Here is a 15409-nt window from a genome sequence, read left to right on the forward strand (position 1 = left end):
ATGGTTGGTTATATATATATATATATATATATATATAACTTAACATAAAACACTGATGTAGAAGAAACAGGTCCTCAACACAAAGAAAGTCAAGTAATACAGAGAGGAAAGAAAATCGCTGAGGTCACGCTCTATAAAATCTATGCATTATGTGTCTCCAGAGGGCTTGAGAGGTGATAGCATATCAGCATATTTTTATAGTAAAAGTGGACCAAATATCTGAAATACCAAAAATGCTGGGATTATTTAATTTATGGGACAGACACTTACCAATTTGAGTTAAATGATGAGCTCTTATTACATTAATTTGATTTTTTTTAAAGTCATTGCTGGTTGCAGAGTGTCAAAATGCCTGCATATCTTTTTATATTCATCGCAAAATACCAAATATCCCACAATGAAAAAGCTTTGAAAGCATGTGAATTTGAGAACCTACTTAATTCTCCAAGTTGGAACATCAGTCCATCATCTCCAGTGATTTGTTGTTTGCTCTGAGATGAAAATGAGCTGCAGATAAAACACTTGTGTTTTACCCTGAATAAATGCTTTAATTCTCATTTTCAAAAGATTTCTGAATGACTTTAAAGAGAAGGGATGGCAAAAAGAGAGATTAACACCAGCTGCTTTCTGCATCTAGTTAGCAGCGAAGCCCCTGTGTCCCAAATTTTCATGGAGAATACGTTCTTTTGTGAATTGTTTTTGCCCATCTGGTTTTGTTTGCAGCTCCATCCCAGAGGACTTGTTTACAGCTCTGTGCATCTTCTCAGAAATCAGAACTCATACTCTGACTTGCAGTTTCACTGTGTGATCATGTACACAGATGAAAGGTTTCTGCTTGTTTGCCTCTTTTGTGTATTTATGAAAGTCTTAAGAGCGTGAGGACGAGACAGATGTTTGACACGCTGTTATGCAGTGTGTCCAAGTATTGACGTGATTGGTACAAATGTTGGAGTAGCAGGGAGTTTACATGTCAGTGCTGGCAGTGATGGGATGGTAATGTGTGCCATCAATTTTCACCCTGGTATAAATCATGCAGACCTGACAGCGACAGAGACACCATATAGGAAACTGTGCGGAGCAGAAACCAGAATATGGTGAAAGTAAGGTCAACACCAAACACCTCAAACATACTCAGCACAATTTATAGGGAAACCACTGGAAATACAAATATCATAAAGTGAAGAGAAGCCATGTGAACTTAATATTAAGTCTCTTTCAGTTATAATATAGGAAAAGTGGTAAACCGTACAGGGAAAAACCGTAATAAAACTTTCTGTTATGCATACTTATAGTTTTACAGATGCATTTGTCTTAAGAGGCTTAAACTATTTAGAGCACATCTGGAGCTGCTTTAGATTTAACGTCCTGCTCTGACCCGTGTGCTGCAGGTGCTAATAATCAATAAACTGATTTACAGTCAACATGCCTTCTATTGACTTTAGCGCCAGGATAACATATCAAATAGCCATTCTTCAATGAGAAAGTGGACTTCTATCAGAATCATACAGTGATAAAAACAGTTTGTATGTATGGAAAACATTTTTCCCAGTACTCATTAACAGTTTAGAGATTTTGCCCTGTGAGGTTGGTTAAAACTACCAAATGTTCCAATTTGATTGAAGTAAGTTTACTATGAATTATACCTAAAGCTTCTTTAATCATAGTAACCATGAAATCTACAGACGTGAAACTAGCCGGCATATGTGTGGTTTACTAAGGTTAAAACGTTCTATTTAAATGATGACTATATATATAAAAAAATGCCTTAAATCTATGTATATTATAGCTAGACTATAGTGATATACATGCCCAAATTATGACTAAAGACTCAATACTTCACACATACAACATATTACATGTAGAAGGTGCAAGCTTCCACCAAGACAGCTCACTCCTGGGCAGTTTTTTATCCTAAAAAAAAGAAATGCTCTCGTATTTTCCTTTTAAAATGTAAAGCCACTGTCCACGAGCAAATATAGGTGAATTTACCTGAAGATAATGTAAACAGGCTACAGCAGTCTGAGAGTGTAGTATAAAACGGTGGTCCTTTTGTTCTTGATCAGCCAAAAGGGACAATTTATTTACAAGAACTCCATCCTTACCACACCAACAAACTCCCAAACTGATTTTACCAATCAGTGTAAAGTTTCTTATCTTATATATCTAAAAACAGGAGCAGATAAAGTAGGTCAGTATGGTACAATGATGTAGCCCAAATTTGTCCCACACACAATAAAATTTTATTAATATTATTCTTTTTGAGATTAAAATCTATTTTGTAGATAAATATCAAAGTGCCATTTCAAGAAAAAAGTTAAAATAATTGTCACCCTTGTTCGAGATTAAACTTGAAATATTATTTCAACTTTTCTTTCAAAAATACTATCCCAAAATAGTACTTCAAGATTTATCTCTATTTTTTCACTTTAGTTTCTAAACCAACAACAATAGAAAAAAATATTCTAAAAAAAAACAACTTTTTTGTTTATTTTGATGAAAAATAAATGCTTGAATGTTAGATGTTGACATTTTTGAGTGATCATCTCAAAGTTTCAACTCAACAACACAAAAATCCAAGTTCTTTAGAAATACCTAACTTGAAATTCTGACTCACAGAGGGCATGGGGTGGCTGTACATCAGGAGGTAATGCAGGTCACCTACTGATTGGAAGGTTGGTGGTTTGATCCTTGGCTCCTCTAGTCTGCATGTCAAGCCCAAGTTGCTCTCCGATGCATCCATCGGAGTATGAATGTGTGTGAATGTAGTTAGAAAGCATTAAGTACAGAGAAAGTGCTTGTGTGATTGGGTGAATGTGGCATGTTATATAGAGCGCTTTGAGTACTCTGGGAGAGTAGAAAAGCGCTATATAAGAATCAGTCCTTCCATAGCTTCCATACATACTGGCTGCAAGGATAACATAAAATGAAAGCACTTCAACGTTTCTCTGTTTTATTAATATTTTCCCTCTAACTCAGATTGGGGGCCAATCATATTTAGACTCACCACATACCCCCCCCCCCTCTGGACACGCCCCTGGTCTAAGTCGTTTTTTTAAACTTTTTTTTTTTTTTTACTTCGTTGCTCACTGTTAAAACACTACAGACTCAACGAGCGCTTCATATGCAGCATTATGAAAGAGCTTTAAAAGCAGTAACAGATGCTTACAGATGAACGTATATTAGCTCACGTCGAGGGGAGAGAGTTCGTGCGTGCGCGCGCGGGCAGCTAGGCAGCTGCAGCTCTTGAGCCGACAGCTCTGCAGTGACAGTGGGAAGTACAATCCGCGTGCAGTCAGCGCGAGGCAAAGACCTACTGACAACAAGCTGATGAGGGGACACCACACGGTAAGAACAGCTGGCCTGATGTGACTTTACTGCACTTTTATGACGTTTTTTTCACGATTTTTTTCGCTGTCATGGAGTTTAACGCGTTAGCACGTTTGAAACAATATGATGTGTTTTCTCCTAACGAAGCCCCCACCACCCAAAAAAAAACAAAAAAAACAAAAAAAACAGAAAACTAAGAGTTTCTGTAAATGGACTCCAGCTGATGTATGATGGATGCAAATGTACAGTGACCTGTCAGGAGTTTTATGATAAGTGAGGAAAATCATCGCTGGGTGGAAGAAAATAGTTCCACGCTGTCCTCAAGAAATGTTATTATCAGGTCTAATCTTACCTCCGTATCTTGGATTACACAAGAACTTATTCTGATTGTGCAACAAGCATTTGAGTAAGGCAATTAAGAGCTATACACTATAGTGAGCTCATGCCCAAATGGTTCCCTGTGATAGTTTCCCTCCTGTTACTTATGGGACTTTTCCTTTCCACTCCTCTGCAGTCTGCTGATTTATGTAATGTAGCTGGAATGAAAAGTGCTGCGCGGGGGGTGGAAATCTGGCTTACTGAGAGGCAAACCGATGAGGAGGCTTGTTTTAATCATTAGTCTTATGGTGTCACTGACATGCAGCTTGTGCTGGGAATTGATGGTTTTGAGATGTACATTGAGGTGGGGAATCACTGATAATTTATTAACTTAATTTAATGTTATATATGTAACTCTTAAAGGAGCAATAAACAAGATTTTTGGCTTTTTCAGAAACCACTAAGTTACTTTAATATGCTTTTGGGAGGTTGATCAGGTTGTTGGTCAACACCGATGACTCACAGATTATTTCACCAGATGCTCAGATTGTTTGTTCAAGTTCTCACATGGACCATGGTGCTACGAGCGGGAAATCAGCAGCAAGCCAAGGTTTGTTTCTACCTAAAGTATTTGTTTGGCCTGACAGTTGTGCTGTATGTTCGCCTCAACTTCTCACCGGGGAGAGAAAATAACAATAACATTTCAGTTTTAGTGGATTGTTTTACTATTGCCGCTTTCAAAATGTAAACGGCAGATTCAAAATGTGTCATTGGGTTACAGGGCTGGACTGGGGCAAAAAATCGGCCCGGGCATTTTGACTAGAGACCGGCCCACCAGGTATTATAGGAAAAACCATAAAGCCTTTGAATGAAAACAAACGCTGTTGTCACAGTGATGTGCACTGTCTTGTTGGTATATATGTATCAGTCTAATAAACTTAAACCTACACCATCCTCCCTATTCTGGTATTCTAAACTGTACCCGAAAGTAGACTGCTTGGTCGAGTTAACCTCCTAAACTATCTAGAACACATGGTGAAAACCTGAAATTAAGACAGAGGAGACTAGAGGTGAGACATGATCATTACTGATTACTGATGACAGATTTAGATATATTTTCATAAACCATTCATTTGCCACATCAATAAACAGCATGGCAGGGCAAAATATTTTTTCTAACATGGCAACCTTTAAAAAGTGAAAGGAGAAAGAAAGACAGGTGAGAAAGAATACAACTTTCCCCTGCACAGTTACCAGCTGTCAGCTACATAAAAAAAGGATCCTGGGGTTATTTGTCTCTCAGAAACAGTTCATAACTTCCCTTCAACTCATTCATGTCACCTAAAAGGTAAACCTGTTTCTCCATCACCTGTTCAGCTCTGATGATCCAGTAAGAACATCTCCTGGTTTCATCTTCATGTTTCCCTCTCACCAGATAACCAAACCGATATCATGACCAGCAGCTTTACAGCTGTGGCTCCAGCAAACATCAGCTGATACTAGAAATGAATAATAAATAAATTCTAACAACAGCTGATCAAGCTTAAACGTGCTGCTGTTGTTTAGTGCGACATCCGCTGGTTTCTTCTTTCTGGCGCAAAGTGGGCAATAAACAAATGAGAGAAAAGCCGATCAGCTGATCATTGATCAGTTTCATTATTGAAGTAGAAACAGGAGAGGGAGGGGGGAGAATGAGAGAAGAGGCAGCTGTGCAGCAAAGACAGAATAACTCCAGCTTTGTGTCTTTTTCATTGTAGCTGAAGTCCGGGACAAACTGTGCTCCTTTTCACCTCAATACGAAACGCGCAATATTTTCTCTGAATACCAGACGATTCCGTTTTTTACGGGACGGTTGAAAACTCTAATAACTAACCTTATAAATAAAATAAGATAAAACAAGTTCAACATCAATAACATCATAGCACCCGCCCAGCTGTATAGAAACTCCATCATGCTAGCTAGTACGCTGTACGAGTTATTGTAACTGACTGTGAAAAGTCAGCATAACGAAAATAAACTCCACCTAAACTTGGTTTATATCTGACCCAGATAGACTGCAGGTCATAACTTCTTACCTAAAGTTCAGTTCACCGCCTTGGGTCTCTGCTCCTCCTGCCTTTCCGTCATCCACCTGCCAGCGTGTTGCATCTGCTGGCCTCCACCACTTGCTAATGTTACTGAATCTGTAGAAGCTCCGCAATAGCCACCACCAAACAACTGAGTTATTTTTACACATCTCCCTTCATCTGGCCAATCCACCACCTTTCAGTGTTTATACCGTTACGGAAAAAAAAAAAAGAAAAATCACCATCGGCCCGCCGGGCAAATGCCCGGTATGCCCGATGGCCAGTCCAGCTATGTTGGGTTACAACATGGCTGTAACCCAGTTCCTGAGAAGCCCCCTCTGATCCCCAGTATTTATTGAAATGTTATCATTTCCCTTAGGAACTGAGAGACCAACAAGCTTTGTAGTTGGAAAAATATGTTGGTTAATGAATTGTTTAGCGGCATCATTAATTACCTCTGCTGAATGGGTTATGGAATTGGTTCGGTTCGTTTTTCCGTTTGTTAGGGAGATTACTTATTTGCAGGTTTTTGATGTTTAATAATGCAGCAAGGTTTGTTTTTTAAAAAGAATACAGTTTCCTCTTAAATATATTACTTGAGTTCTTATCTTTGCTCACTGTCTTTTTTAGTGATAATATCTGACTTCATGCTGCTGTTTTAAATGTTAGACCTCAAGCAGAGATTAATGCACTTGAAAAACAACTTTTTAATTACAACACATCATTATTTTCAGAAGTCTTGGGCAATTCTTCATGTCATGTCATGTCATGTCATTAATGCTGTCACCATCAGTTTTGTATTTTCTTTTCTTCTTTTGCCCTTAGATTTAGAATTAAACTGATGCTCTTGGATTCAGGAAATATTGATGCAATCTTTACTATTTTCTGACCTTTTATATTAAAAAAAATAACGTTAAAGGCAAGAAAAAGGTTCCCCAAAGCAAAAATGCATTAACGATTTTAGATTGCGTCTTTGACATCCTTATTGTTCTCAGCCAGTTTCAAAAGTTCATCACTGACAGATTTTCCAACAGGGGATTCACCGATCTAGCCTTTGGATTAAGATCCGATGTTGATCTACTCTTGTTCTTTAGCCTTTATTTATATAAAGGTGTGTAGATTTCCAGGTGAGCTCACATTAGTCACATCTTAACTCAAAACACTAAGTCCTGTGTGTCCTGTGTGTCTGTTCTCCAACACAAGAATAGACTTAGCGGATCCCTTGCTTTAAAACAGGACCTGTTTAATTACGTCCTGTGTTTTACTCCTTCACTCTTCCCACACCACTGCTACAACATGGTAGAAACTAGCAGCTAGTTTGGAGCTATTTCACACTTGTTATAGCAACAGCTTTTATTTGTATGTTTGCAGCACTTTGGGATTTAACCTCAAGCTGTTAAGTCAGCTAAGTAAGGTCAAGTGAATTGACACAACTGAAAAGTTCCACTGACAAATCTTTCCTTGTTAGTTTCGCTCTCTTGCTAACTTTCACTATTGCTATGTTTGGTTTGACGCTTTAGAGAAGCTTTTATTGCATTTATGGTAACATAGTGTGTCTTACTGAACCCTCAGTCAAGGTGTCAGTGTTGTATCAGAACTGGAAAAAGTTGCATTCATGCATGTTTGTTTACTTATTTATCTGACGTTTCGTTTATCTGATGTGCTGCTGTTGATTTCTGAGCCAAGTCAGAAGATGTATAGCTAATATTCAGAATGCGTCCTTGTTTATCTTTTTAAGATGCAACATTTTAATACAAACAGTACTAAAGTACATTAAACATAAACACAACAACTAAAAGCAGCAACTGGAAAAATGGCAATCGCTAAAAAAACGTAGATAATTGAAAACCAATCTAGGAGAGTGTTGCCAAAATTGTGCAAAGCTGCTTTTAATGTGGCATTTTCCCCAAATGATCTTGAAAATCTCCTCAAAACTGTAAACGCAAATAAATTCTTGAAATAAGTTTGTTGTAATGCAGTCAGTTACTGCTCCTCCTTTGATCATCTAATATTCCACCCACTTCTCTAAATTTGTGTAAAACCAGCTGATGGGAAAAACCTGCTGATTCAAATTTGTCTAAAATCTGATCAGATTTTGGCTGGGGGAAAAAAAAAGGCTAATGCTATTCCCTCTGGTGGCCATTAGAGGTCTTTCAAAGTCATACGCTTTGTTTCGAAAGACCTCTTAATACTTGTGTTTACATTACGTAGGGAAGGATGACCTAATGTATTTAATTAAGAGTTCAAAGCTGCAGCGAACCCTGGGTCATATGGGATGAATTAGTGTTAGGCAAGAATTTAATTTGCTTTTTCATACATAAATATTTGTTTCCACATCTTTGAAAAAACAGCCTGGAGTCTGAATTTGTCACATCCGATCTCATGCTAGTTCGAGCTGTTGTTTTATGACAGAGCATGTTGATGAAATGGGTCGTCACTTGTTTTTCTCAGCTGCCCAACCCCTGCATACCTTTCACGGACATTAACAGTTATTGCCCTAAAAGCACAGAGTCATTTTGGTTTCGTTCAGAAATATTATTCCTGGCCAGAGGTGCGTTCTCTTTTGCAACACCCAAGGGTGACACAGCTGGGTAATACAACTCGCTTCAAGTATCCGAGGTAACTGTTTCAACATTGTTTCTGGTGTTTATTAACTGCGGGCTAATGTCTTTTTAAATCATGTTTACTTGGGAAATTATTTCAACTCCCAGAACTTTTCTTCTTTGCGCAGTCCAGTGAATTAGTGGGATTATAGGAATTCCAGTTAATACAAGGAGGGTACTTTATCTGTAAATGACAATTATAAATCCCAGATTCATGCTCAAGGTTATTTTCACAGCACATGAAAACAGATGTATTAAATGTGTGCGGGAGTGTATGAATGTATCTATAGTGTCTCTGGTTTAGAAATGAATCCAGATTGTGTTGCAGGGAAAGGCTCCTCCTTGGGCTTTGTTGATTTTGTGTTGGACTTGATTGAAACTTGGATACCTTAAATAGTTAAATGCATTAGATGTCAATGTTTGAACAAGAGATAAAGCAACAGTGAATGATCTCAAACGATGCCTTAATCACTTTCGACACTATACTGGATTGTGTATTAAAGCTTTTTCTTTTTTTCTTTTTTTTTAATTCATTTGGTTCCCAGTATTTAAATATGGTTTATTATAAAGCAAATAGTGTAAATGTAGTGGCGTACAAGAGATACTGATACAGGTACAACCCTTTCCCCCTCAGCAGCTGGTAAGCTGTAAAGCAGGGTTTATGCTTTCCATATCTATGAGTCTGCTGTGGTCTATATAGTCCGCTGGGGTCCCAGTCATGTAAATTTTGGAGTTTGGAGATAGTTGGAGTTGGTGGGTTGGTGGTCCGCGCAGAATGTACATCACAGTGCACCAACTATGGTTGCACCCAGGCAGCAAACTTCAAGTGGACTTCAAAGACTGATGCGCCATCGAGTCTCCAGCTGTCCATGTCCACAACAGAGTATAATCTAGGCTTCACATATTACTAAAGTTAAAAGGTGGCAATAATGCACCCAGTAGCTTTTTAAGCTACCATTTAAAAACACAAGTAGAGTAAGAAATTATTACTAACTATATTTCTGTGGAAACTGAAATGTTTTTCTTTTTGCCATCCAGAAGTAAAAATTTCAGTTAATTATCTGAAAAGTTTGTCTTACAAAGTCAAACGTCTTAGAAAATCCATTATCATGGGGGCAGCAGCCTAAGCAAGGACAGCCAGACTTCCTGCTTCTCAGCTACCTCTTCCAGCTTTGGTGGAACACCCCACTGTTGGCTGGGTCTTTCCCGGGGCCTCCTTATTCTGGTGGGACATGCCCTCACCCACGAGGCATCCTTGCAAGATGTTTGAACCACTTCCGCTGGCTTCTTTCGATGTGGAACAGTAGCAGTTCTACTTGGAGCCCCTCGGGTGGTAAAACTCCTAACCCTGTCTCTAAGGGAAAGGCCAGCCACTCTTTCATTTCTACCAATTGTATATGCAATCTAATTTTTTTTCAGTCACTACCCAAAGCTTGTGACCATAGGTGAGGGTAAGGACATAGATGGACCCCGCTTAGTTGTCTCAGTCATAGGGGACTTCTGAGAAAATAAGTAGTGCCATAAAATTTCAAGGTATTATGTTGAAATAAGCCAAAATTTCAAAGTGGCTTTGCTAGCCAGCACCATTTTTTTCTCTTCTCAGTGGTGGAAATAAGCTTCCATCGGCGTCGAACCAGTAAAAAGTTGAGGAGAAACGTCATGCACGGCGTCAATGCGTTAATGAGCTAACCGCACTAAGATAACGCTGGCCACACTAAAATGGTAATCTCCAAATGTTTTCTTTTTACCAACCAGCTCCTCTTTGATAGCTGCCGTGTCCATCTTGTCGTTGCCTGCAGGTGAAGCGATGGGGGAGGGGGAGTTGTGTTCAGTGAAGGAGAGGCGAGGCAGAGTAACGTTGCGTAGAGACAAAAGTGGACGAAAAAGAGGCAAACTTGCAGCTCCACAAGTATAATTATAACGTAACATAGACTACATCAATATAAACAATATTGTCACATCTGATATCTCGTATAAAAATATATTGATATATTTAAAACTCGATATATCACCCAGCCTTAAGCTGCGTTGTTTAAACGATGCTCAGCTGGTACTAAGGGCCCCCCAGAAAATACCCCACACATCATTATACCCTCACCACCAACCTGCACTATTGCTACAAGGTGGAATAGACCCATGCGTTCATGTTGTTGGGACCTAATTCTGACCCTACCATCTGAATTTTGCCTCAGAAATTGAGACTTATCAGATGAGGGAATGTTTTTTAGTCTTTTGTTGTCCAATTTTGCTCTGGTGTGGTCTTCTGCTGCTGCAGCTTATATGCAGGTTTGACATGTTGTGCATTCAGAGGTGATCTTTTGCATACCTTGGTTGTAAAGAATTTATTTGAGTTACTCTTGCATTTCTAACAACCTGAAAGACTGTGCCTATTCTCCTCTGACATCAACAATGCATTCTCACTCAGAACTGCTGCTCACTGGATATTTTTTTCATTTTTGGACCCTTCTTTGTAAAACCTAGAGCTGACTATGTGGGAAAATCCCCAAAGACCAGCAGTTTCTGAAATGCACAGACCAGCCTGTCTGCCACCAACAATCCTGTCACGTTCAAACTCACTGAAATCACCCTTCTTCCTCGGTTTGATGCTCGGTTTGAACTTCAGGAGGTTGTCTTGACCATGTGTTCATGCCTAAATGCATTGAGTGGTCATTGAGTGGTGGTCAAAGTAAACCAAAATAATACATCCGTAGGCCGTAAAACCAAAACAATGATTGATCTAACTGATCAAAGCTGTTGGGTAAAGGCAGAGCTGGCAGTAATCCTCTGTGGGAGACCTCTTCCATTTTTACATATGAAAAAAATATCAGCAAGTGCAGTTTAGGGTATATTAAGAACATGTCCCATATTTTAAAGCTCTGTTGTCTTTTGTTACAGTACAGTTTTGAAGATGAACACACATTCATAAAGGATAACAGAATAAAGCTAATTGGTTTATTTCCCATGGGGTCTTCAGCAGGAGGTTGGAGCAGAAGCAGCAAGAGAGCAGAGCAGAAAGTGATTAAATCAATGCAGCAGCAATAAACAATGTGCCAGCAAACAGATTGGTAAATAACTCGGCAACAAAGAGGAACTGTCCTAGAAAAATGACAAAATTATTATGTTAAATTAAAAGTATACTTCTTACAGAGCATGTAGCCACTGCCAGTAGCAACATCATGTGCTGTTTTTTGCATTAGTTTGTGTTGGGACGTGTGCACTAAAGAGAGTAACAGACTCAATGCAGAGGGAGTTGTTGCAATAAAGTTCAAATATTATTACTGGGAACCTCCTAAGACTAACATACAAGCATAACAAATATAGCAGTTAAATTAAAGAGATCTGTCAAAATTAATGATGGCTTGAAGAATCTGCAGAGCGACATATGCAGCTTTCATCTACTCCCAGAAGGAAATCAATTTACATTTCTGTGTTTATTTTTAATTTTTATTTTTTTAAAGAAAGAAAAAAGGAGTGTTTCAAAGGTGGCGTAGGGTCTGCTGGAACTGCAGGGAGAAATGTTGAAGTAAAACATGAGTTTTCACTGATGCTTACAAAGAAGAGGGTTGGTGAGAGTTGTTTTGAAATGAATACTCAGAGTACAGTTAAGATTGTGTCCTGGAGCTTGTTAAAAGCATTACTTTAATGAGTATTTTGATGTGCTTTTTTTTCCTCCCCCCTTTCTTGCGTGACTGTGCCATATTCACTCCTCAGCATCCAAGTGCAAGAGAGTGAATAAGGTAGAGAGATATGACTCAAACTTTCACTCCTTTGGGGAAAGTTGTTGTTGTTCTAACAGTGTGCTCAGTAATACGTTCACTTCCATATGTGGAAGTAGACGCATGCATGCATTTCTTTCTTTGATGCAACTGAGAAAGTTCTATTTTCTCCACATATTGTAATTACTGTGTGAAGCTTCCACTCTAAGGCTTAAGACCATCACCTCTATGTTAGGTCTGATAAAGGTAGAAGGTCATTAAACCCTTACCTCCACAGTGAGGCTGTGTATAGTTTCAAATGGTTTCGCACACATGGACCTTACCGACATCTAATCAAAGTTGCTCGTTTCCTGTCATTTCTGTAACTTTCTGAAGCTGATAATCACGCTGTGATTAGCAAGCTGTGCAGAGCTAAGAAATAAACCCGGCTTCTCTCTCAGCTCTCTTTCAGATGTTACGCAATTATTTCTGTCATTTTCAATGCGAACAATCAAGCCCAACACTATGATTCTCTTCCAGAAAATTCACCATTATCTCTGGATGCCTCCATTGTGGCTTTCTTCATTTTATGATTGCTGGCTTTTCATTCTGTCTTAGTGTTGCCATTTTAAACAGCTGTAAACACTTCTGACTTCCTTCCTTTTATTGATTGTGTATGTTTTCCTAGCTCACACTACGATTTATTGCTCATTAGTTCTACAACTTCTGTATTCACTTTCTTTGTTTTTGACACACACACACACACACACACACACACACAGAAGCATGTACTGGGCAAAAGCATCTGGTGTCAGAGTATATTTAAATAGAATTTTGATAGCACACGTTAGATAAAATAGCCGTGCACAGCTACAAAGCATGCAGAATTACAGTGAAATGTAACTTGAACTGTAATTCAGTGTAGAGGTGGGTGATACAGCTTCAAAATTATATCACAACATTTTAAGGTAATTTGAGGGAATTATATGTATGATGATATAGGGGGGAAAAAAACTCAGCTTTCTATCAAAGGTTACATCTTGCAGGAAACAGCATTTGTGCTGTTGGCTACTGTCACTGATATCAGATTAAATGGACTCGATCTTACATACTGCTGTTCTACTCTAAGCACCTCATACACACAGGCACTTTTTTAATGCTTAAGTGCTTTCTATCTAACATTCACACACATTTATAGTCCAATGGGTGCATTGGAGAGTGGTGGGGGATCGAACCACCAACCTTCTGATCAGTACAACAACTTATTTCAGAGAATGGATGAACTGAGAGGCTGTGCCAACATCCAATAAAATACAAAAATCAAGGATTATTTTGAACTGTGAAGTTGGAAATGAGAATAATAAGTCCCATTTTAATGTTCACGTACTTTGCTGCTTTTAAAAAAATATCAACTACATGGCAGCACAAGGAACGTTTTACATGTTAATGGAAAGTTGGTCAGATTCCTACAGCAAAGAAAAATAAATCTCAGGAACACCTCCAGTTGATACATGAGGTACTGAATGACTGATTGCATTGAGTTAACAATATAACAAGCTTGTGGTGAAATTTGTCCCAAGGCAGAAAAAATACAACATTTTAAATTGTTCTTCACATTCCAACATTTCCAAAGATACAAAATTTGTCGGGCTAAAACTTTGTGGAAAACATGTTGAATATTTCCACTTGATGACAGGATTAAAAAAACAAAAAAACCCCCAAAAAACAGAAAATTAGGTGTGGATCAAGTGGGGTATCTCATGCAAAAATATAAATCATATGAGGCAAATGTGGCACTCCAGAAAACCTCTGTGTAATTATCATATCAGTGCAATGAACAGCTGGAACATGCTGACACTGTCAGTCACTGATGAATTGGCTGATTTTACCAACGTTAAAGCCACTGAAAGGGAAACTAAAGTGTTCAAGGACAAGAAGATGCCAGTGAAACTGAGGCTGTCCTAAACACGACCGCATAACTTTGTCAAACTGTTTATTCAGCTAACTGTAATAGATTACATTATTAACAATATAGTCAATGTAACAAGATTTATATAAAAACAAACTTTAAATTCCCGGCTTTGTAGTGTTGGATGTGCGGCTTCTTCACTCGCTAATTCTCCCATGACATCATGTGGAGGAGCCTTGCATGAAGGGCTGGAAAGTGTTGCTTGATGCTGCCCTGACTGATCTACTGGCTGAAATACTGATGGTTCACCAAACATCGGCTACAATAAACCACTAGATGTAAAACATAATCTGTTTTCACAGGGTTGCTCAGACCAAATACCACCCAAAATTTGTTTGGAAAGACACACTGGAGTCAGTCAGTACCCACCATACCAGGAATAAGTCCATTGCAGAAGAGTTTTAACAGACGCCTCGTGAAGCTACTCATATTTCAAGGCGCTGGCAGGCCAGGAGTCCAAGTTTGGTCCATAGGCGCTGCTGCTGCTGGCCCTGCTCTATCTGGTCCATGAGTGCTGCTCACAACAACTTGTGGTTTAGACTGAGCCGCTGTCATTTCACTGGAATTTCCTGCCATCTGCACTAAAACAAAGTTTCTCACAGATCCACACCTGCTTGTAAAGGTTTAGGTTTGCCAAGAGGGGAGGCCGGAGCAGCATAGGTGAGCGGTGATGGAGGGAAAGGCAGAGACCCACGTATTTTTTTATGGTTTGAGTTTAAAAGCGAAGGAAGAAAAATGAAATCTGAATTGGTGTCGCAGATGCTGAGAGCTGAAATGGCATATCTCAACACTTGCCTAAGAAAAAATTTACAGATTGCTTAAGGTCTTGCGTCGAACAGGAATTGCATGATAATATAATGCTGTGTTCATGTCATTAGGAAACTCTGGATTGTTGGCTGCCAGTCCACTTGTGCTGCTGATTCTCACTCATCACTGCAGATTTCTGCTGTCTTTTCACATTCTCGCGTTGCACTTGGATTTGTTTTGGTCACAGAGGAGACCCATAATAAATTGCTATTAATAGCTACTGTGTGTGAGTGTAACTTGAACCCAGTGTAATAACTTTGAGGGGTTTTTTATTGCAGAGTTGCAAGTATAAAGTATTAGTGTTTGCTTACTTCTGCCGATACTTCCATATGTTGTGCGCCAAGTCGGATATATCGCAGCTTTAAGGAAAATCACTTAATTATGTCTTGCTTGTTGACATGAGTGCAATTCACAAGTGGGGAAAATGGATTTTGCCGCAAGAAGCATTGCTATAGTCTTTTCAAAACCAAAAAACATACCCTGCACATAAAAGTCATTATGAAAGTGCTTATAACTTAAAATATTTTTGATGGAAAGCAGCGGGTGACTCCTCTGGCAGCCAAATGTTTGCATTAAAGTCTATGGGAAAATGACCCCTAGGCTCTCTGCTTTGATCACCTAAGT

At 38.9% G+C, this 15409-nt stretch overlaps 1 protein-coding gene across 1 annotated transcript in view; it reads left to right on the plus strand.

Annotated features, from left to right (window-relative positions):
• Positions 1–3090: 3090 nt before the first annotated feature.
• The window catches only part of LOC102306697 (zinc finger protein GLIS1), a 64392-nt gene continuing 52073 nt past the window's right edge, over positions 3091–15409 (plus strand). The window contains exon 1 of the mRNA XM_005924537.2: positions 3091–3345. The gene's annotated coding sequence lies outside the window, so the exon portion shown is untranslated. The remainder of the gene's footprint in view (positions 3346–15409) is intronic.

The sequence above is a fragment of the Haplochromis burtoni genome, unplaced genomic scaffold (genome assembly GCF_018398535.1).
Source record: "Haplochromis burtoni strain Fernald_Lab_line unplaced genomic scaffold, NCSU_Asbu1 Contig_78, whole genome shotgun sequence".
Classification (NCBI taxonomy): Eukaryota; Metazoa; Chordata; class Actinopteri; order Cichliformes; family Cichlidae; genus Haplochromis; species Haplochromis burtoni.